General features: G+C 47.8%; 1 protein-coding gene and 1 pseudogene across 3 annotated transcripts in view; one reads left to right on the top strand and one right to left on the bottom strand.

Moving 5' to 3' along the window:
• XXYLT1 (xyloside xylosyltransferase 1) overlaps window positions 1-23,833 on the top strand; it is a 180,254-nt gene that overhangs the window by 71,773 nt on the left and 84,648 nt on the right. The window lies entirely within an intron of this gene.
• On the bottom strand, window positions 16,974-17,204 carry LOC114109015 (small ribosomal subunit protein uS14-like; annotated as a pseudogene).

Genomic DNA, 23,833 nt, shown 5'->3' on the forward strand with positions numbered 1-23,833 from the left:
GTGGGCACTGGGAGAGGGGCAGATGCAAACCAGAGGAAGGAGCAAGGTGGTATTCTCATTCGCCTCTGTGGATGGAGCTGCGGGAGGTCTGTAGCTGCGTCCTGCTGGGAATGCAGTGCTCACAGACATAGCAGATCTCTGTATATCCCCTCTGTTGTGGTCGGCCCTGTACCAGAATAGAACCCCCAGATCTGAGAGCAGATAGTGAGACTTCCTGGGAAGAGCAGGGCAGGCTTCCTGAACTGGTCTAAGAGTGACTTAAGAGAGTAGGGAAAGGAGACAGATGTGGGGTTTTATGATGGTTGTGGGTGCAGTTGGAGTGAAGACTGCACAGGCCAGGACTAGTGTGGTTTGAACATCCCACCAGCATCAAAGGAAGGAACCTCTGGGCTTTCTTGTCTGCTTGTCCCGGTGTGGGGGTGGAAGAGGAAGATGAGGCTTGAATGCTGTCCACACTGAAATATTGAAAAGTAGAGCTACACAACCATTCTTTGCTTCCTGACCTCGAGCCTGCTGGGTTTGCTGCCCTACCTTCTAACAAGTCCTTGTGGAAATAGTTAACACAGGAAGTCTGCAGAGAGAATCCTGACCTCATGCCCTTGAGGTCGTCTTGCAGTCAAGGATCTCCTTCAGACCCTGTTCCCTGGGCTGGGGATGGAAGAAGGGTGAGACACAGCACATACCCAACAGACACATGGTGCCTAATTCATGCCATGAACGTACGGGAGAATTACATCGACAGATACTGTACGGGAGCAAGTATTTCTGCACAGACACGAGGATGAGGGGTTTGGCAGGACACCTGCTCCAGCCTGCAGAAGGGTTGGAGCCTGAGGAGGTGGCATGGTGTCCCTGCTGTGCTGGAGAGGGGATGTCAGCAGTGAAGGGTTTGAGAGCCCCTTCCCACTGGTTCTGAGTAGCTGGCCATGTCCTACATCACATTTCAGCAGAAAATGTAGGCATGTGTCCTGTGAGGTAAGGAGTGTTGCCGTAGGAATGGTGACTTGCCTCTCCTTGCTGAGCTACCCACATTGTTGGTTCCAGCAGCAAACTTCTCCCTTTTGCCTGCTGAGAGTCTCTGGGTGGGCACAGGGGAGGCAGTGCACGCAGGCTCTGCTGGGAGACGCAAACTGACATCACTGTCCTCCAGGTCTCCAGCCTCCTCAGTGTCAGCTCTTCTCTGAATGTGAGGGGCTGGGGAAGCCGAGGGAGCTTCACAGACGTGAGAAATTAATCAAGTGATACCAGTGTGGTGGAGAGCTGGTGCGTGCTGATGGTCGACAGGCAAGGAAACCGCAGTTGAAAGAGACACATGTACCCCAACGGTTATGGAAGCACTGTTTACAGCAGCTAGGACATGGAAGCAACCTAGATGGCCATTGGCAGAAGAATGGAAAAGGAAGCTGTGGTACATATACACAATGGAATATTACTCAGCTATGAAAAGGAACGCGTTTGACTCAGTCCTAATGAGGACTATTATATAGAGTGAAGAAAGTCAGAAAGAGAAACACCAATACAGTATATTGCTGCATATATATGGAATTTAGAAAGATGGGAACGATGATCCTATAGGCAAGACAGCAAAAGAGACACAAAGGTAAAGAACAGACCTTTGGACTATGTGGGAGAAAGCGTGAAAGTGAAAGTCACTCAGTCGTGTCCAACTCTTTGTGACCCCATGGACTGTGCGGTCCATGGAATTCTCCAGGCCAGAATACTGGAGTGCAAAGTCGTTCCCGTCTTCAGGAGATCTTGCCAACCCAGGTTTCCCGCATTGCAGGTGGATTCTTCTCCAGCTGAGCCACCGAGGAAGCCCAGGTGGGATGATTTGAGAGAATAGCACTAGAAAGATGTGTGTTACCACATGTAAAATAGATGACAGTGCAAGTTCGATGCATGATGCGGGGCACTCAGAGCTGGTGGTGCTCTCAACCTAGAGGGATAGGAGGGCTAGGGCTAGGGTGTTCAGGAGGGGCGGACACATGTGCACCCGTGGCTGATTCATGTCGATGTGTGGCAAAAACCACCACAATGTTGTAATTATCCTTCAATTAAGATGAATAAATTAATTTTTGAAAGAAGGAAATCCTCATCTGAATACCTACAGATACAGCAAAGTCAACACACAGCCCAGAGCTGTCTTCCTCTCCCGAAATTTGCCCTTCTTATCTTGGCAAATGATAGGTTGCCTGAGCCAGAAACAAAGGGTTCACCTTAGATTCCCTTCCTGCCTTGTTCCCCCTTAGATTGTCACAAAGCCTCACCAGTTCTTTATACTTCTGTCCCTCTCTCTCTTTTTCTAGGTATTGAATGAGTTTACTTGTTTGGCAATAGGCAAAATTATATGTACGGTTTTCTGTTTTTCTTCCAGTTTTATTGAGATATAATTGACACATAGCTCTACATTTAAGCTATTGCGATGCACAGCATCATAATTTGACTTACATGCCTCATGAAATGCCTTACACGTGCCTCTTGCTGGCTTCTGCCCCCTGCTCCTGTCTACAGCACTGGGGCTCAGTCAGTGCACACTGCATGGCCATCCCGCTTGTAAAAAATTTTAAATACTTTCATTCTGGTTGGTAAATTGACTCCCTTCCCTGCAAGACCCACTGACTCAGTCGGCTTCCTTTGCCATTAGTTGGCCTTGCCTTGTGCTCTGTCCACCTGAGGCCCCTTTTGTTCCCAGTGAGGTCTTACCACTTGTCCTCTGAGGGCATGGGTTCAGTGTTACCTGCTGGGTGTCTTTCTCTGACCTTCTTCTCCATAGCAGAATTCACTGCCCACCTCTGTGGCTCTGAGCACCCAGCCCTGCTGGCTTTGAGGACTGGCTGTTTTATAGTCACCCCCATGAGACACAGAGCCCCTTAAGTGAATAGCTCTTTCCCAGGTGAATCTGGTTCTGGGAAGGTCTGGTATTTCAAAATGGTAGTTGTTGAATGTGTTGAGTGCTGTGCTCAGTGCTAATGTTTATAAACCCTCATGGCGTCTACAGTCACCCTGGAGGGGCTGACCCTAAGTAAGTAAACAATTAAATGTATAACTGAAAATTGTACAAAAGTCCTAAGGGGACAGAGAATGGGGTGTATAGAGCAAGAGAGTTTAGGGCAATTCTTGGACTTGGTCTGCAGAGTTCTTCAGTCCAGGACCCTCCTCCTCAGCCCCTCATGGAAGTGAAAGGCTTATCCTCTTTTGAAGGTCTGGGGACTTGAGATGGAAATGGGGAAGGGAGAATGAGCTCTTTCTGGCTGCCAGTGGCAAGGCTGTTTCTTGGCTGCTCTGACTTGGTTTTTAAGAAGCTGATGGATAGGGTGATGCACATGCCTGCATGCTCAGTCTGACTCTTTGCCACCCCACTGATTGTAGCCTGCCAGGTTCCTCTGTCCATGGGGTTCTCCAGGCAAGAGTATTGGAGTGGGTTGCCATTTCCTCCTCCAGAGGATCTTCCCAACCGAGGGATTAAACCCATGTCTCCTGCCTTGGCAGGTGGCTTATTTTACCACTGAACCACTTGGGAATCCCTGGGATGATCTACAGTCTGCATTAAAAAAAAAAAAAAATCACCAGAGCAGCATCCATGTGACCTGGGTCCTCTTTGTGCCATGGGTTTCCTGTCCTTCTGCTAAGCTGGGTGACTCTGCCCCTGCAAAGTGAGAAAGCCAAAGGCTGTGTCAATAGCATCCCCGCTGACACGGGCTCTGTGGTCCATTCCCCACCTGTGGATGACACCACGAGAGTGACCACGGGAGGGCCACGGGAGGGCGGGCGTGGCCTCTGATAGACGATAGGAGTGGCTCTGTGGCTGGAGCTGGCGCGCCCTGGTCGGCGAGTGAGTGCTCAGTAGGAAGGGGCAGTGCTGCACTCTTTAAACTGATTCCCTGGAGCCCATATGAGCCTGTGTTGTTTAACTGCCATGGTGAGGTGGTGAAGGAAGGTAATTGGGAGAAATGGGAAGCTCGCTGGATATTTGAAAACCAGACAGAAAGTGAAAGAACGTTGAAATGATGCTTTTAATCATAGAGAATATAGAATCCAGCTAATAAAGTACAGTTTCATGCCAGGTCTTAGGCGCATATTGAGGGCTCCTTGGGAGATGGTCTTCTGCCGGCTCTCATAAACCTCAGTGTTGTTCGGCGTCGGGAGCCCCTGAGGTCAGCTGCCTCCCTGGCGTGTGTGCTGTGATGGTGCTTGTAGGGTGAGAGCCCACGGGGTCCTGAGGGGTTCTGCAGGTGAGGAGGTGGACTCCACCACCGCAAGGCGGAGCAGGCGCGACTGCCGCAGCTTCCCGGCCTCTCGGGAAACCGCAGGGTCTGGTCTGTGCTGTCAGGACTGCGGCCTGAGGCTCGCAGGGTGTGTCCAGCTCCCTGAGGCCTCTGGTGGCCCCTCCCTCTTCTATCCAGCCGAGAGCCCAGTGGAGAGCAGGGCAGTGAGTGGCTTGGGCAGCTCTCCTTCTGGTCTTGAGGTTTCCCCATCTCTGGAGTCAGCCGGGATGGACTTAGGGAGGTTTGATCAGGTGAGAGGCAGTTGACTTCGGCCTAGCTGCAGAGAGCGCCCATGTCTTTGGAATGCTTTCTTTGGAGCCCCGGGTCTTTGTGGCCACAGGTGGCTGTGTGTGGCCCACCTCCTAACTGACAATGTGTGCATTGCCCCCACTGGGCAGTTGAGAGCAGAGAAGTGCTTTTGTCAGGAGACTCGTGTGATTTCTTGGTACCCAGTGGGGAGTTTGGGGCTCACAGCCCCAGGTAAAGGGACCTCAACTTTGTTCCCCACCAAACTGGGTGAGTCCAGCCAGACAGTCCCAGAGAAGCTTAAACTCATGTGTCCACAGCAGCACACCATTTTGACCTGTGACGTTAAAGCAGAGACCTCTCCGGTCTCGCCTCTTGCCTCTGCCTTTTAACTGTCTCCCTCCCCAGTCTGGCTTGGGAGGGCCATGCCTTCTGCAGGCCTGATCTTGTTAGTCTTGTGATCAGTAACTTCTCTGGTTTCCTGCCAAGACCTGGCACCGGAATCTTCCGTAAAGTGTCCCCAGACTGCCTTTCCAGCCTCATCTTCCTCTGTGCCCCTCATATATCCTTTACTCCAGGCAACCTGTCTCACTTTCTGCTCTCCCAGCAAGCCTTCTAGGCTTTCATATGTCCCTGCCTTTGCTATTGCTGGTCTCTCCTTTTCTAATGCCTGTTCCCACACAGACAGACTCTGCTTCGTATCTGCTTTTCAAAGTCTGTTGTGGACTGGACTATATCCCCTCAAATTCCTTAGCCTCCAGTGTGATGGTATTTGGAGATGGGGCTGTTGGGAGTCATTAGGGTTAAATGAGGTTATAAGGGTGGGGTCCTGGCCTCCTGATTGGATTGATGTCTTATCAAAAGTGAGCCACAGCAGAGCACTGTCTCACTGAGTGAGCCCAGAGGAAAGGCCCCGTGAGTTCACAGAGAGAAGGTGGCATCTGCAATCTGGGATGAGAGCTCTCAGAAACCGAATCTGCTGCCACCTTGATCATGGCCTCCAGTCTCCGGAACTGAGAAAGTCAGCATCCATGGTTTAGGCCTCCCTGGCATTTGTTAGGCAGCTGGTGCAGACGAAGGCAACCTGCCTCCCTCCCCCCTGGAAATACCATCTCTCTGCAAAGTAGCCTCCTCACTGCACCCACAGCACTGCCTCTCCTTCCTGGACACTTGGCTCAGGCTTCCTGGGATCCTTATTGTTGTTAATTAATTTCCACCACTAGTCTGTCAGCAGTTTGAGGGTAGAGACCTTGTTTTGCTTATCTGATTCAGAGTGCCAGGTATTATATGTTTGGTCAGTTAATAATTGAATGAATTAATACACATGGACACTTACCCCCTACTCCTTGCCAGTTGGCTGTTAGACTGCAGATAGTCCTTTTGTGGCTACTTTTCAGGTATTTCTGCTCTTAGTGATCATTTAACCTGATCCCTCCAGGGTATTAACATATGGAAGGTGGAGGGGACTCTTGGTGTCATTTTCCCACCCTTATTATGCCTTGGTTTGCCTGAATGTGTAGCTTTTCTCAGCTCAGTTGGTGAGAGGAAAGGAATTGCTGTGATAGCACAGAGGAGAGCCAGGCCAGGGTCAGACCCAGTCCACCATGACAAGGAGAGAGAGCGTGTGTCCTTACGCCTTCTTGGCTTTGTCTTCTCCAGGAATAGGCAGCGAGTCCTCTGTCTCGACCCCAGCCTCACAGAGGCTAGGTGATGAAGTGGGTCCCTCATGGGTGGCGGTGGTTGAGCACAGCCCACAGAGCCCAAGTGGCATGTCCCATTAGGTACCAGGACAGCTGGGTGGCGACAGAGCCACGGAGAGGAGCCAAGTCTACTGAGCGGTGCTTAGTCACTCAGTCATGTTCGATTCTTTGTGACCCCATGGACTGTAGCCCACCAGGCTCCTCTGCCCATGGGATTCTCCAGGCAAGAATACTGGAGTGGGTGGCCATTGCCTTCTGCAGGTTCAGTTCAGCTCAGTCGCTCAGTCGTGTCCAACTCTTTGGGACCCCATGAACCACAGCACGCCAGGCCTGCTTGTTCATCACCAGCTCCTGGAGCCTACCCAAACTCATGTCCATTGAGTTGGTGATGCCATCTAATCGTCTCATCCTCTGTCGTCCCCTTCTCCTCCTGCCCTCAATCTTTCCCTGCATCAGGGTCTTTTCAAATGAGTCAGCTCTTCACATCAGGTGGCCAAAGTATTGGAGTTTCAGCTTCAACATCAGCCCTTCCAATGAACACCCAGGACTGATTTCCTTCAGGATGGACTGGTTGGATCTCCTTGCAGTCCAAGGGACTCTCAAGAGTCTTCTCCAACACCACAGTTCAAAAGCATCAATTCTTTGGTGCTCAGCTTTCTTTATAGTCCAACTCTCACATCCATACGTGACCACAGGAAACACCATAGCCTTGACTAGACAGACCTTTGTTGGCAAAGTAATGTCTCTGCTTTTTAATCTGCTGTCTAGGTTGGTCATAACTTTTCTTCCAAGGAGTAAGCGTCTTTTAATTTCATGGCTGCAATTACCATCTGCAGTGATTTTGGAGCCCCCCAAAATAAAGTCAGCCACTGTTTCCCCATCTGTTTCCCATGAAGTGATGGGACTGGATGCCATGATCTTAGTTTTCTGAATGTTGCACTTTAAGCCAACTTTTTCACTCTCCTCTTTCACTTTCATCAAGAGGCTTTTTAGTTCCTCTTCACTTTCTGTCATAAGGGTGGTGTCATCTGCATATCTGAGGTTATTGATATTTCTCCCGGCAATCTTGATTCCAGCTTGTGCTTCATCCAGCCCAGCGTTTCTCATGATGGTGTCCATTGCCTTCTGCAGGGGATGTTGTTAAATCCAGCTGCTCCGATGCCCTGCCTGAAGCCCCTGGCAGGTTTGGTACCTGCTTTGCCCTTCGGCTCCGACTGCCACACTTCTCTCCCCTTTCTCTACTCACATGTGCTAAAGGTATTCCCTGAGTTGTCACTCGTACTCCTTTTGCCTTCTCTTCCCCCAGATCATTGCATTTCCATTTCCCCATCTTGCAGGTCTCAGCTCAAGTGCTGCTTGTTCCAATGGCCCTCTCTGCGCCCCCCCCCCCACCCCGTTTCAGGGCCTCCCACAGTGTTGCGTTGCCCGGACACTGAGTTTCATCCCCACAGCCCCTCCTGCTGGCTAAAGTCATCCTGTGCAGACTGACAGTGACACAGAAGTGGAGCCCTGGCCTCCCATTTCCCTGCTGTTGTCTGCAGTGGGGAGAAGTGCCTGGCATACAGTGGGGTATAATAAGTATTTGTTGACCCATCGAAAGAATGCTGATTTGTTTGTTGTGAACAGGGAGGTTTCTGGTGTCCTAGGACTGTGTGCAGGGGGCACTGGCTGTGGGTGCTGCTGGAGGGGCAGTCCCTCGGTGGGGCTGGTATGGCACTGCCCTGGCCCTGGAGGGAGTGCTCGGCTATGCTCATGCCAAGCAGTGCCTAGAGATCAGCTTCTTAGAGGAGCCTCTTCCCTCCTGAGTGGTTTGCTTCTAGCAATATTGAGTTTCCATTTTTATGACAGCATCTGAAGCCTCATTAGATGCAGAAGGAAAATTTGGTGCAGGTCCAGATTTTTCTTTCAAAAAAGAGAAAGCTCTGTCCTTGATTAGAACCTCACAGCTCTGCCTGAGCTCAAAGTGCTTTTGACAGTCGGGAAGACCCTAAAGTTGTAGAGACCTTGTTTATATTCAAGGAGTTTCAGTTACCAAGCATCATGGCTGTACTTCAGATGTAAGTGGAGGTGTAAGTATTTTAAAAAGAAGTAAAATCGCCCTCTCTTCCACAGAAAAGGAACATTCTTTTTTTCTTGGTATGTGTTCGCTGTTTCTGTGACCAGTCACAGACACTCCTGGCTTTATAGTTGAAAAATCATTTGGAAATAGTTTTAAGATTGTTCAAGTCTTCACTGACAGTTACCAGACTCTTTACTTGGATGTTCATCACTGGGGACTTGAATAATGTCACAGGTAACTGTTAGATGAATTGTTTAGGGGGAACTTCATCTCCTAATACTGGACTGGAATATTCATAAGGTACATTTGCCCTGACCCAGCATTCCAGGAGCCAGACCATAAACACTGACCTCTGAGTAGGGGAGAAAAGGGGCAGCCCATGGCCTCCCTGCTTAATGAGAGCAGTGCAGGTTTAGAGAACAAGCCAGCCTCCAATCACTGGACGCCCTCATGCCAAGAAAAGGTTAAAATGTCATATATTTCCGTAGGAATGCCGAACTTTTTCCTTGATGCAGGCATTCAGGAAATTAAACCACAAGAAAGGCCAAGTTGAATTTCTTAATCCACCCCAAACAATGAAATGTGAAGTGTGGGTTTATGGTTGGAAAGTGACTGGGTAAAAATAGCACCAACTGACTCAACACATCAGCCTCCTCAGGCTCCCAGAGCCTCTGATGCGTGTGGACTCTGCTCACAGACACCCATGTGGTTGGCACTGGCCTTCCTTTGGGAAGCCAGGGCAGCCCAAGAACTCGGTGCCTGTTTCTTCATCTGCTGCCTGTGTTCCCTGCTCTCTCCATACTCAATTCCAGAAGCGTCCAGTCCAGGCTCACCAGTGTCCTTTGGTGGACATGACTCAGAGGGAGGCCCCCTGGCTGCCTTTGGTGTTGGGTTTAGATGGTCTCTGTGTTTGGGGCTGTGGCATCTTATTGCCTTCAGCCATCACTGTCCACCGGAGGTTTACTTAGTTGCTCACCTGACCAGGGTGGGGAGAATTGCTCTGCCTCGGGCTATATCTCCCTTGCCTGACTTTCCTGTTTGTGCTCTCCCATCCTCATGTATCTTATAGCTAATCTTTTGGGGATTCCTCTAGGCCTGGAGCTCTGCTGCTGCTGCTGCTAAGTCGCTTCAGTCGTGTCCGACTTTGTGCGACCCCATAGACGGCAGCCCACCAGGCTCCCCTGTCCCTGAGATTCTCCAGGCAAGAACACGAGTGGGTTGCCATTTCCTTCTCCAGTGCATGAAAGTGAAAAGTGAAAGTGAAGTCGCTCAGTCGGGTCCGACTCTTCGTGACCCCATGGACTGCAGCCTACCAGGCTCCTCCATCCATGGGATTTTCCAGGCAAGAGTACTGGAGTGGGGCAATTTGGCCTCTGAGAGGCTCATCCCAATAGACCTGAGGGTTTTTATAAGCTGCTCAGATTCCCAGAGCACCTACCACTTGCCTGGAACTTCCAAGATGTCCTCAGCAAGAGGAGATGGGAAAATTATAGTATAAATGCAATTAGATAAATAACAGGAATGGCTGCCCGGGTGGCTCAGCCATAAAGAATCCACCTGCCAGTGCAGGAGACGAGGGTTTGATCCCTGGGTCAAGAAGATCCCTTGGAGAAGGAAATGGCAACCTATTCCAGTATTCTTGCCTGGGAAATCCCATGGACAGAGCAGCCTGGTGGGCTACAATCCATAGGGTCACAAAAGAGTCGAATATGACCTGGCAACCAACAAGTAATAGGAAAAAGAAACCAGATGAGAGTAACTCCTAGCTTATTGTCTGCCTTTTCTTTTTTAAAAACACGTATTTGGAAATCCAGAAAACCACCTTATGGTGAAGTAGGAGAAAGGTAGAAGTTTCTAGAAGGACTTGTCTTAGGAAAAAGAGTATAAAAATGAGTAACTCTGGCTACTTCAAGAAGACTCTTAAAGAGCCTGGTATGTATGCTGAGTTGCTTCACTCGTGTCCAGCTCTTTTGGGATCCTATGGATTGTAGCCCACCACGCTCCTATGTCCATGGGAGTCTCCAGGCAAGAACACTAGAGTGAGGTGCCATGCCCACCTCCAGGAGATCTTCCTGACCCAGGGATTGGACTAGTGTCTCTTACCTGGATTGGCAGGCAGATTCTTTATCACTAGCACCTGGGAAGCTTGAGGTCATGGCAAAATGTCTTAAATCTGGTTGACTTTGCCAGAAAATGGCTATTTTCTGTGAGGTAGTTAATTAGTCCCTTAAGAAACATTTTTAACTTAAAAGCAATACATGTCCATTTTGAAAAGATGGAGAAGTATTTCAAAAATAACATTTTCTTCTAGTTGCATATGTGTGTATGCACACACACGTATAAATGTATAATATAAACATGTATTTGGCATGCTGATTATGTATTATTATATTATGTTTTAACATATTTATTTTGTCATTACAAATATATATATGGGAGGATATTTAGAGTATCATAAAGAAAATTTAAAATAATTTGTAGTTTACTATGGGGTGAGGGAATATGATTGCTTGTCCCCAAAGATGACCTCCTAAGGAGCCACCCCTCCCAGCCTTCACACCTGTGAGCAGTCCCCTCTGCTGGAATGTAGGCAGGCTCAGCGGCTTGTTTCTGGTGGACAAGACACAGTGGAAGTGATGCAGCCTGACCTCTGGGGCTCGGTCACTAGGAGCTCTGTGCAGTTTCAGCCTTGGTCTCTTGGGACACTGGTTCTTGGCAAGCTCCCTTTTGGAATCCAGCTGCCCTGCTGGGAGAAGCCAGAACCCCAGAGGGAGCCCACATGAAAGTGGTCTGGTTGACAGCCCCTGCTGAGCTCTTTGCTGACAGCCAGCATTGACTGCTAGCAATGTGTGTGATATGGCCATCCAGCCCAGCTGAGCCTTCGGAAGACTGCAGCCTTAGCTGCAGTTTCCTGGTGTCCACACAGGAGACTCCAGGTGAGCACAGCCCAGCTGAGCCTAGATGACCAACAGAACCATGGGGGAGGATCACACTCTGTTTTCAACCACTAAGTTTTGGGGTGGTTGGTCATGTAGCTATAGATAACTAGCATCAGTTCAGTTCAGTCGCTCAGTCGTGTCTGACTCTTTGTGACCCCATGAATCGCAGCACGCCAGGCCTCCCTGTCCATCACCATCTCCCGGAGTTCACTCAGACTCACGTCCATCGAGTCAGGGATGCCATCCAGCCATCTCATCCTCTGTCGTCCCCTTCTCCTCCTGCCCCCAATCCCTCCCAGCATCAGAGTCTTTTCCAATGAGTCGACTGTTTGCATGAGGTGGCCAAAGTACTGGAGCTTCAGCTTTAGCATCACTCCTTCCAAAGAACACCCAAGGCTGATCTTTGAAATGGACTGGTTGGACCTCCATAGCTGGTTTCAAAGTAACCAGGGTTAAAGGGAGCATGATGTGGCCAAAGGACTCAGGTTCTAGGGCCTGGAAGGCCTGATGTCCTGCTCTGTCACTCCCTAAGGCCAACTTTTGACCTTAGGCAAGTTGTTTCCAGTTGTTAAATGGAAATCGGGAGATAAAAGTATTCCAATGTCTGACACTTAGTAAGTACTAAGGAAGTGTTAGTTTCTATATGGTTGTATTGAATAGTCATGGAGAACGGTGATAAGGGAACATTGGAAACAGCAGTGGCAGCAGCAGCAAATATATAATTAAAATGCTTCTATAGTTACATTTTTTGCAGCTGTGAATAATGTCATTCGTTTCTGAACCTCTCCACACTTAACATAGTACTGGGTGCACAGAAGGGACTTTATAACTTGCCAGTCCATTCTGAAGGAGATCAGCCCTGGGATTTCTTTGGAAGGAATGATGCTGCGAAGAGTTGACTCACTGGAAAAGACTCTGATGCTGGGAGGGATTGGGGGCAGGAGAAGAAGAGGACGACAGAGGATGAGATGGCTGGATGGCATCACTGACTCGATGGACGCGAGTCTGAGTGAACTCCGGGAGTTGGTGATGGACAGGGAGGCCCGGCGTGCTGCGATTCCTGGGGTTGCAAAGAGTACGACACGACTGAGCAACTGAACTGAACTGAGGCATGGCTGAGGTCAACACAGTGAGGAGGGTCTTCCACGCCCAGTGTAATCTGTGCTATTCTGAGGACAAGCAGCCGGGCTATGAGTGAGGGGAAAAGGCCACTTCTGTACAGAATTGCAAGCAGGCAGGGCTGGGAAGGTTTGAAAGAGTAGCTGCTGCAATGTTCTTGTCTTTATAGTCTGGGAAAACTGACGTCCAGAGGGCAAGTGGCTCGTCCGAGGCTGGACACAGTGGCAGAGTCAGGCCAGTGCTCCAGGGCTCTAACTCAGGACACTGTCTACTCACACTCACCCAGAGTTACTCAGTCCACATTTCATTAAATAAGGCAGAGCATACTGCATTTTAAAAAACAGGGGATCAAAATGAACATCACCAGCAATGTGACAAATTGTGCCTCCTGGTATGATGGAGTGAGAAGATACCAGTATCACTTCTGTGCTATTCCTAACAAAGATGAATAACCTGAATCTAATCAGAAGGAAACATCAGTTAACCCAGATTTAGGGAGATTTTACTAAATAATTGGCCTGTGCTCCTCAAATTGTCATAGGTCCTGGAGGCCAAGGAAAGACTGAGAAACTATTTCATATTGAAGAGATGTGATAACCAAATGCCATTCTGGGCCAGAAACTTTGTTTTTGGTTTTGGACAATTGACAAGTTTTGAATGGGACTGTAGATTAAAAGGTAGTGATATTTTAATTTCCTGCGTTTAATGGTTGTACTTTTATGATGAGAATGTCCTTGCTTTATAGGAAGTACCTACTGAATCTTTTTTTTTGCTTTCATCTGCAATGATGTCAATTTGGCATTATATTTTATGTCTTTCATTTAAAATTAAAACAAGTAATTTTATTGAAAACCAAAAACTAAATTGATTAAATTCAATTAAAATGAAAGAAATGAATCAGTGCTTAAGTACAATTTGGTAGATATTTTCAGTTGTTGGATCTGTGATGGGAACAAGTTACAAAAAGGATTTCAAATGAAAATTGGAGACTGGACTCCCAGCTTGGGGACCAGTCTTTTGACTTCTCTACATTTTCGGGTAATTCTTAGATTCATAGTAGGAGGGGCTCCTCTTAACCTTGGTACCAAACAGGGGTGAAAGCATTGAAACATAGACTGTATCTTGTATGGGAGAAAGCTACAAAATGGGGACCATAAACCCTACTTGTAAGGATTAAATTAGGTAAAAATATGTGAAAATGACCTAGTCCAGTTCCTAGTTCCCAGGCATATGAGAACCTCACTGTTTTATAGATGATGGTAGATAGTTTATCTGTTTTTGAATTGAAGTATGTTTGATTTACAATGTTATGTTTCTGATAAATAGCAAAATGATTCAGTTTTATATATTTATGTATATGTGTATGCATATAAATGTTTCTTTTTCATATTCTTTTCTATTATAATGGAATATTAAATACATACCTGTTAATCTCAAATATCTAATTTGTCCCTCTCTCCCTCCCTTCCTTCCCCTTTGGTAACCTAAGTTGGGAAATATGTTGTGGGCGCTAGAACTTCCACAACAGTGAAAACGTCTTTGGTATACTTTTTCTCCAGTTTGTGGTCTGTCTGGGACACACGCCACACCTCCCAGGTCTGCTGCACCCAGAGCCCCTGTCCTTGCGGCAGGCCACTGCTGACCTGCACCTCCGCAGGAGACAAACACTCAAAGGCAGGTCTGTCTCATTCTCTGTGGGGTCCCTGAGTCCTGGTGCACACTAAGTTTTGTTTGAGCCCTCCGAGCGTCTCTGGTGGGTATGGGGATTGATTCTAAACGTGATTTCACCCCTCCTACTGTCTTGTTGGGGCTTATCCTTTGCCCTTGGACATGGAGTATCTTTTTTTGGTGGGATCCAGTCTTCTCCTGTTGGTGGTGGTCCAGCAGTTAGCTGTAAATTTGGAGTTCTCACGGGAGAAAATGAGTGCACGTCCTTCTACTCTGCCATCTTGTGTGCCCGTTTGGAAGGTACAAACAAAACCTCGTGCATGCCAGGGCCCAGGAGAAAGGAGCAGTGACCCCACCAGAGACCGAACCAGACTTGCCTGTGCGTGTCCAGGAGTCTCCTGCGGGGGCGTGGGTTGATAGTGGCCTGCCGTGGGGTTAGGGGCACTGAACACAGCAGCCCTGGCAGAAGCCCTTTGAAGGAGGTCGCCATTACTGCCATTAACCCTGCTGGTTGAGGGCTAGCTACCTGTCAGGCTGTCAGTAACCGATAACAGGCAACTCTTCTGGTGCTTACTGTACTGATCATAGTGCTTAGAGTACTGGTCTAAGTGTTTTACATAGATTATGTCATTTAATCCCAAAAGCCAACCCTTGAGGTTATTATGCTCATTTTATAGAGAAAGAGAATGGTTGTCTGAGGAGGCCTCAACAAATAGCTAAGAAAAGAAGAGAAACTAAAGGCAAAAGAGAAAAGAAAAGATACACCCATCTCAATGCAGAGTTCCAAAGAATCGCAAGGAGAGATAAGAAAGCCTTCTGAAGTGATTGATGAAAAGAAATAGAGGAAAATAATAGACTGGGAAAGACTAGAGATCTCAAGAACATTAGGGATACCGAGGGAGTGTTTCATGCAAAGATGGGCACAATAAAGGACAGAAATGGATGGACCTAACAGAAGCAAAAGATATTAAGAAAAGGTGGCAAGAATACACAGAAGAACTATACAAAAAAGATCTTAATGACCCAGATAACCACGATGGTCTGCTCACTCACCTAGAGCCAGACATCCTGGAGTGTGAAGTCAAGTGGGCCTTAGGAAGCATCACTACAAACAAAGCTAGTGGAGGTGATGAAATTCCAGATGAGCTATTTCAAATCGTAAAAGATGATGCTGTGAAAGTCCTGCACTCACTGTCAGCAAATTTGGAAAACTCAGCAGTGGCCACAGGACTGGAAAAGGTCAGTTTTCATTCCAATCCCAAAGAAAGCCAATGCCAAAGAATATTCAAACTACTACATGATTGCACTCATCTCACATGCTAGTAAAGTAATGCTCAAAATTCTCCAAGCCAGGCTTCAGTAGTACGTGAACTGAGAACTTCCAGATGTTGAAGCTGGTCTTAGAGAAGACACAGGAACCAGAGATCAAATTGCCAACATCTGTTGGATCATTAAAAAAGTAAGAGAATTCCAGAAAAACATCTGCTTCATTAACTATGCTAAAGCCTTTGACTGGGTGGATCACAGCAAACTATGGAAAATTCTTAGAGATGGGAATACCAGATGGCCTTCCCTGCCTCCTGTGAAACCTGTGTGCAGGTCAAGAAGCAACTGTTAGAACCGGACGTGGAACAGTGGACTGTTTCTAAATTGGGAAAGGAGTACATCAAGGTTGTATATTGTCATCTCGCTTATTTAACTTATATGCAGAGTACATCATGCAAAATGCCAGACTGGAGGAGGCACAAGCTGGAATCAAGATTTCCGGGAGAAATATCAATAACCTCAGATATGCACATGACACCACCCTTATGGCAGAAAGAGAAGAGGAACTAAAGAACCTCTTGATGAAAGTGAAAGAGGAGAGTGAAAAAGCTGGTTTAAAACTCAACATTCAGAAAATTACAATCATGGCATCCAGCCCCATAACTTCATGGCAAATAGATTGGGAAACAATGGAAACAGTGACAGACTTTATTTTCTTGGACTCCAAAATCACTGCAGATGGTGACTGCAGCCATGAAATTAAAAGAAGCTTGCTTCTTGGAAGAAAAGCTATGATAAACCTAGACAGTGTATTATAAAGCAGAGACATTACTTTGCCAACAAAGGTCTAGTGAAAGGTATGATTTTTCCAGTAGTCGTGTATGGATGTAAGAGTTGGACTATAAGGAAAGCTGAGCACTGAAAAACTGAGGCTTTTTTTTTAAAGTTTTAAAAACTTTTATTTTATATACAAAGAGCTAGTATTATTTCCGCCTAAGGTTGATGAAGAGGAACTAAAAAGCCTCTTGATGAAAGTGAAAGAGGAAAGTGAAAAAGTTGGCTTAAAGCTCAACATTCAGAAAACGAAGATCATGGCATCTGGTTCCGATCACTTCATGGGAAATAGATGTGGAAACAGTGTCAGACTTTATTTTTTGGGGGCTCCAAAATCACTGCAGATGGTGATTGCAGCCATGAAATTAAAAGACGCTTACTCCTTGGAAGAAAAGTTACGACCAACCTAGATAGCATATTGAAAAGCAGAGACATAACTTTGCCAACAGAGGTCCGTCTAGTCAAGGCTATAGTTTTTCCAATGGTCATGTATGGATGTGAAGAGTTGGACTGTGAAGAAAGCTGAGCACCAAAGAATTGATGCTTTTGAACAGTGGTGTTGGAGAAGACTCTTGAGAGTCCCTTGGACTGCAAGGAGATCCAACCAGTCCATTCTGAAGGAGATCAGCCCTGGGATTTCTTTGGAGGGTCTGATGCTAAAGCTGAAACTCCAGTACTTTGGCCACCTCATGTGAAGAGTTGACTCATTGGAAAAGACTCTGATGCTGGGAGGGATTAGGGGCAGGAGGAGAATGGGATGACAGAGGATGAGATGGCTGGATGGCATCACTGACTCGATGGACGTGAGTTTGAGTGAACTCCGGGAGTTGGTGATGGACAGGGAGGCCTGGCGTGCTGTGATTCATGGGGTCACAAAAAGTCGGACACGACTGAGCGACTGAACTGAACTGAAGGTTGATGTGCTGGATGAGCCATCTAAGGAAGTTCGTTTAGTCCAACTTAATGAAGCCAATGTCCTTCACATACTGGCGGAAACACTAGTGGCACTATTTCCGGATCAGACCGTGCCAGTTTGAGCAGACCTGGCAAGAGCAAGAACCCTGGCCGAATTTTCTTGATGGCTCCAGTGGAGCTGCTGGTGACCCATGTTGCTTTCTGGGCTGCAACGAGGTAAAAGACAGAACTGATGCTTTTAAACTGTGTTGTTGGAGAAGACTCTTGAGAGTCCCTTGGACTGCAAGGAGATCCAACCAGTCCATCCTAAAGGAGATCAGTCCTGAATATTCATTGAAAGGACTGATGCTGAAGCTGAAGCTCCCATATTTTGGCCACCTGATGCGAAGAATTGACTCATTGGAAAAATTGAAGGCGAGAGGAGAAGGGGACGACAGAGGATCAGATGGTTGAATGGCATCACCGACTTGATGGACATGAGTTGAGCAAGTTCTGGGAGTTGGTGATGGACTGGGAAGCCTGGGGTGCTGCATTCCATGGAGTCCCAAAGAGTCAGACATGACTGAGCAGCTGAACTGAACCGAATCAGGTGTGTTCTCAGGACTATGACCGCTGGATCTTATGGCAACTCTATCTCAGTTTTTAAAGGAACCTCCATACTGGTCTCCATAACAGCTGGACCAATTTACATTCCCACCAACAGTATAGGAATGTCAATTTTTGTTTTGCTTGTCCCCACATCCTCTCCAGCATTTGTTATTTGTAGACTTTTTGATGCCGGCCATTCTGACTGGTTTGAGGTAGGACCTCATCAGGGTTTTGATTTGCATTTCTCTAATAATTAACAATGTTGAGCATCTTTTCAAATGCTTTTTGGCCATCTATATGTCTTTTTTGGAGAAATGTCTGTTTAGGTCTTCTGCCCATTTTTTGATTGGGTTGTGTGGTTTTTTGTTACTGAGTTGTATGAGTTGTTTGTATATTTTGGAAATTAAACCCTTGTTGGTTGCATGATTTGCAGATATTTTCCCCCAGTCTGTATGTTGTCTATTCATCTTGTTTATGGTTTCTATTTTTTTCTAATGTGTCATAAAAACAAAATTATGTGACATATTTTCAGAACTTCTGGCTCAGGGGGTGGGAAACTTGGAGAGCCATTTGATCATTGGCAAGGCAGTTTACAAACCATCACAAGTGTTCCTCCTGAAAAGAGTAAAACCTTTTAATCTTTTAGAAAGAAAATCAGGTGTTTTTTTTTTTTTCCTCGTGTTTCAAAAGGTAAGAAGGTGGGTAGATCTTCACCTGCCTCAGAGAAGTATTTCTGGATTCATAAAGTGGAGAAACTGATTTTCTTTCCCTTGCAGGTTGCCATGATGTAAATTTCTGGGCACAAGGGCTGTTGTGTGGGGCCTCTCTTTCCTTGACTCCTGCATGGTCTCAGGGAGAAGTCAGGTGTGTGCCCGAGAAGTTGGCTCTTCTCTTCCTGATCCACTTACCTCCTGGTGTAAGCATTTTGGTGGTGCCCATCACTTCCTTCAGGTCCTCCTGCTGTATCAGCTAGAGGAGGAGGCTAAAGGAGACCCGTGGCCTTGAGTCTGAGGGTGGTGGTGGGCTACATGACCCCATTTGAGAAGGATGAGTCTGCTGGGTGAAAGGGACTCAGACAGTTCAGCCCCAGAAAAGACTGATGAATCTATTGTTCACACCAGGAAGAACAGCTGCCAAAATACAGAAGCCTTCTCATTCAGTTCAGTCGCTCAGTCGTGTCCGACTTTTTGCAACCCCATAAATCGCAGCACCCCAGACCTCCGTGTCCATCACCATCTCCCAGAGTTCACTCAGGCTCACGTCCATCGAGTCAGTGATGCCATCCAGCCATCTCATCCTGAGTCGTCCCCTTCTCCTCCTGCCCCCAATCCCTCCCAGCATCAGAGTCTTTTCCAGTGAGTCAACTCTTCGCATGAGGTGGCCAAAGTACTGGAGTTTCAGCTTTAGCATCATCCCTTCCAAAGAAATCCCAGGGCTGCTCTCCTTCAGAATGGACTGGTTGGATCTCCTTGCAGTCCAAGGGACTCTCAAGAGTCTTCTCCAATGCCATAGTTCAAAAGCATCAATTCTTTGGTGCTCAGCTTTCTTCACAGTCCAACTCTCACATCCATACATGACCACTGGAAAAACCATAGCCTTGACTAGATGGACCTTTCTTGGCTTTCAAAGCTTTTGAATATGCTGTCTAGGTTGGTCATAACTTTTCTTTCCCTCTTTTAGTTTCATGGCTGCAGTCATCATCTGCAGTGATTTTGGAGCCCCAAAAAATAAAGTCTGACACTGTTTCCACTGTTTCCCCATCTATTTCCCATGAAGTGATGGGACCGGATGCCATGATCTTCATTTTCTGAATGTTGAGCTTTACGCCAACTTTTTCACTCTCCACTTTCACTTTCATCAAGAGGCTTTTTAGTTCCTTTTCACTTTCTCCCATAAGGGTGGTGTCATCTGCGTATCTGAGGTTATTGATATTTCTCCCAGCAATCTTGATTCCAGCTTGTGCTTCTTCCAGCCTAGCGTTTCTCATGATGTACTCTGCATATAAGTAAAATAAGCAGGGTGACAATATACAGCCTTGACATTCTCCTTTTCCTATTTGGAACCAGTCTGTTGTTCCATGTCCGGTTCTAACTGTTGCTTCCTGACCTGCATACAAATTTCTCAAGAGGCAGGTCAGGTGGTCTGTATTCCCATCTCTTTCAAAATTTTCCAGTTTCTTGTGATCCACAGAGTCAAAGGCTTTGGCATAGCTAATAAAGCAGAAATAGATGTTTTTCTGGAACTCTCTTGCTTTTTTGATGATCCAGCGGATGTTGGCAATTTGATCTCTGGTTCCTCTGCCTTTTCCAGAACCAGCTTGAACATCTGGAAGTTCACGGTTCATGTATTGCTGAAGTCTGGCTTGGAGAATTTTGAGCATCACTTTACTAGCATGTGAGAAAGAAGTGGCCAAGGTGCTGGAACCTTGAAAGCAAAACTGCTTGTGCTTGCTTAGGTGTTGCTCAGAGACCCGTAGGTCAGCATTGTGCTCTAGCACACAGCCAGGCCGCGTGCAGAAAATGTGCCCTGAGTGTCAGAATGGATAGAGACAGTTTTGGGGTGTGCACTAGCTCACTGGGGTCTGGCCATGTCTGACTTGGCTCACCTCACTAGTGACCATTCCAGGTTTAGGGGAGATATACTGGGGCAAGGAGCCAGGCAGGGGGGAAGTGTGAGCCAGGCGATGGACAGGATTCCTGCACAATGACTGACCTGGACTGGCAGATACAGATCTCAGTGGTAGGCCAGCTCGGAGCAGCTGTCCAAAGAGGACTGCTTTCTACCACTGCCATCCCCAAGGGTCTGTGAGAAAAAGCCTACTCACAAAGAGCAGAGACCAGGCATGGTCACAGAGTTGGTGAACAAAGTGAGAATGTGGTCCTGCCCCCAGCAGGAAGGAGAGCTTACAGGTTTGGAGACAGGAAACAAGGTCTGTAGCAGTTACCAGAGTGCGATAAGCTATGGGGAAGCCAACAGGGGCCAGGGACCTCCATACGATAGAGATGAAAGAAGCGGGGAGGGTTGGGCGGATAGTCTGCTATTCTGCTTTCCAAATCTAAAATTCAATTTCCCCTGCATATTGAACTTCATAAAGAAGTGCGTGAGCTATAATTTCATATTGGCAAGAGAAGTGAGAAGAAAATTGAGGCCGGATGTTTTATGTGTTGTCTTCTATATATGTCCCTAAAGTTTTTCAGCTGAGTTGGAAATAAATTCTGTCCTATCCTAAGGATATGATTTATACCAAGTCACTGAAGGTACTCAGGCTGGAGGCTCATGTTGCACTGTTGCTGAGGCAAAAACCATGTCTTTTCATAATGCTCTGTTTTGTCCACAAAATAGGAGCTGATAGTTGTAAAAAATGTTATGGCTGAGCTGTAGCTAGCACTCCATGCTTAATTTTGAGAGGGGTGAATAGGGCTAGAAGAAAGAATTTGCTGTATAGTTAATACATAAAACTGACTGTGGTCATTAATTTCAACCTCTTGGCCCCAAAGCCTTTCGCCAGAGCTGCTAACAGGTCGTATAAATCACTCTTATGAGCTGTTTCCTTTCTTTTCCCCTCTTCCCTCAGGGGAGGGGGCTGGCCCCTGATATGGAAGCATCGCTTAGCCCCGGGGACTTCTGAGTCAGCAGACCTGAGCACTGCAGCATCCTGGCTTCCAGGGACCGAAGGCCGGGGAACGTGGGGCTGAAGGGCAAGCATGGGGCTTCAGAACCTCCTTTCAACTTATTTTGTGGCATGAAACCTCTTTTTTTCTGAAACTTCTCCATTAGCCCTTGATTAGTGAAGGGGAACCCCAAGAATCTTCAAGGTCCTTGAGGATGGGGTGGGGGTGGTTTGAGGGAGGTGGCTGTGGGAAGCGGGAAACCCCTTCTTGGCCCATGGGAAACCTCGTGTCTGCCAAGATGCTCTGGAGCTGTTTGGTATTTTCACTCTTGATGTGGTGGCATGTCTTGTTTTTAAAGATAACAGAATTTGAAAAAGGGCTTCAGAGATGTCTGAAGGCTTTTCTCAGAAACCTGTGTGAGGCAAATCTGTGCTTGCTTTCAACTCTGACACTTCCTTCCTAGATCACCCTAGTCAAGTTGCCAAAGTTGTCTGAGCCTCAGCATCCTCCCTTGAAGATGGGAGGTCCTGATACCCACCAGGCAGAGCAGAGTGGAGGTTCGTGAGGTGAAGCAGTGGTTGTAAAGCCCCAGCATGGGCCTGGCACAGGCGTCCCGAGGGAGGGAGGGAGGAAGTATTTGGCTGACCAGGCCGGAGGAGCCCCAGCAATCAGCCCCATGCCTGAGCCCTTGGCCCCTTGGCATGTTCCACTGTGTTCCTTTGTGCCAGCTATGCCCATAGTGAGCCAGCTGTCCTGCAGCTGGGCCCTGCATGGCAAAACGGATGGAAAAGGAGCTCTGCAGGGTGGGTAAAAACCCTGCTGGGAGGGGGCCCAAGTTCCCTGTTGGATGTGAGAACCACCTGTTGGATGTGAGAACCACCCCAGCCTGTTCCACTCTCAGGCCCCCTCAGGGACACAGCTGGGTCTGTGCAACATGATGGCAGGCCCCTCCATCAAGCATGGCCTGACACCCTCTAGCAAAAGAAGCTGGGTTGGTGTGGCTGGTGTGACACGTGCAGACTCTCTCCTCCCCTCCCCGGTCAGGAGCCTCTTACCCTTGGAGGAAGTGTCCACCCCTTTCAGCTCCTCTTTGACCCCTGCAGGTCAGAGGTGCTGCTGAGCAGCAGTTAACAAGCTCCAGAGGGTGATAAAGCAGGTGGCAAATTGCTGCAATCTTGCCAAGCAGACAGTGAGAAAGGGCCCTCTTCCAGAGCAGCTGCTTCCAGGTCCCCAGCTCATGACGCCCTGAGTATCTCGGGCTTGTCATAATTTCCCTTCCTCCCCGAGCCCCCTCCCAGTTAGTGGAAAGCTTGGGCTGATGTTCTGAGGTGAAAGCCCTCTGATGTGTTGTAAATCTTTATCTCTGGGAAAGCCGTGATGCTCTTTCAGAGCTTTCAGAAGAGGAGAGAATGCACTTGCGTGGTTCATCTGCCCAGGAGAAGGCCTGTCTGCTGCCCAGGATGGGAGCCAGTGCTTACATAACCAAGCACATCTTATCTCTTCAGCATTTCCTGACCTCTGTTATTTTGTATGTGTTAAGATGTGTCTATTGTTTCTGGGGATAGGAGAAGGGAGGGGAGAGGAAAGGAGGTTTTTTTTAAATCCTTTTGTTTGTTTGGGGCTATCCTTAATTACTCACCCTGGGTTGTAATTCCATCCATGGTCAGATGACATGCCTTGTGGCCGGCTTAATTGGAGGCGGATGCTGATCTGTCCCAAGCCAGTTTCCAGTGGGGAATGTTGACTTGGGAACCTCCCAACTGGTTGTAAGGCCGTGGACGTTGCCTTCTGCAGGCACTTGTGCCGAGGAATTGACCCTACTGTCCAGCCAGGCTGGTGCTCGGGACCTCCGACACAGAAGCAGGGGTGGACCTCCTGAACCCCATAAACAACAATCGGAACCTCCTCAGTACCGGCCAGAGTCAGGGTGGTGCGGTAATGGGGATTTGAAAGTCTTGAAAGCACATTTTGAGCCAGCACTTGGGATCTTGTCTTTCCTTTTCCAGCTTGTTAGAACCGGGTGGTACCACTCTGTTAGTCTGTAACTGGATCATGAGAGGGTGAGGCGGGCAGACCTGTCCCCTTGTGAAGATGGCACCCCACTGTTTACTTTATCCTCTGGACTTGAGGCTCAAGAGGAAGTGTCTTAGACCAGAAAGCCACCCAGGTTCTGAGCATCTTTGCCCAGCTTGAGTTGACATATTCAGTGGATCCTGTCTTGTGATCACACGTTCATCAGTCCTGTGTGACCTTTGTACCACCTTCTGTCCCTTGTAGGCAGCAGTTCTTCCGTTCCCTTGAGTGGCCCAGGCCAGGTCACCGGGGCTGTCATCTTCATGGACACTAGCGTTTAAAGCTCCAGCTGCTGAGCCATCCTTTACGGAAAGGCCTGGGCCACCAGCCTCAGGGAGCTGAACTCATCTGAGGAGGACGACCAGCCACAAGCGTGTTTCTAGAACACGAGGTGCTCACACTGGCCCCTTCGTAACACACGAGCCAGGCCTCCTCCTACCTGAGAACATGACCTAGGCACACACTGACACTTCAGTTTTTGTGATTTAAACAGATACTAAGTCTGAGGGGCTGGTTGAAATGCCCTTCACCCAACTAATTGGATGTTGCA

The sequence above is a fragment of the Ovis aries genome, chromosome 1 (assembly GCF_016772045.2).
Source record: "Ovis aries strain OAR_USU_Benz2616 breed Rambouillet chromosome 1, ARS-UI_Ramb_v3.0, whole genome shotgun sequence".
Taxonomy (NCBI): Eukaryota; Metazoa; Chordata; class Mammalia; order Artiodactyla; family Bovidae; genus Ovis; species Ovis aries.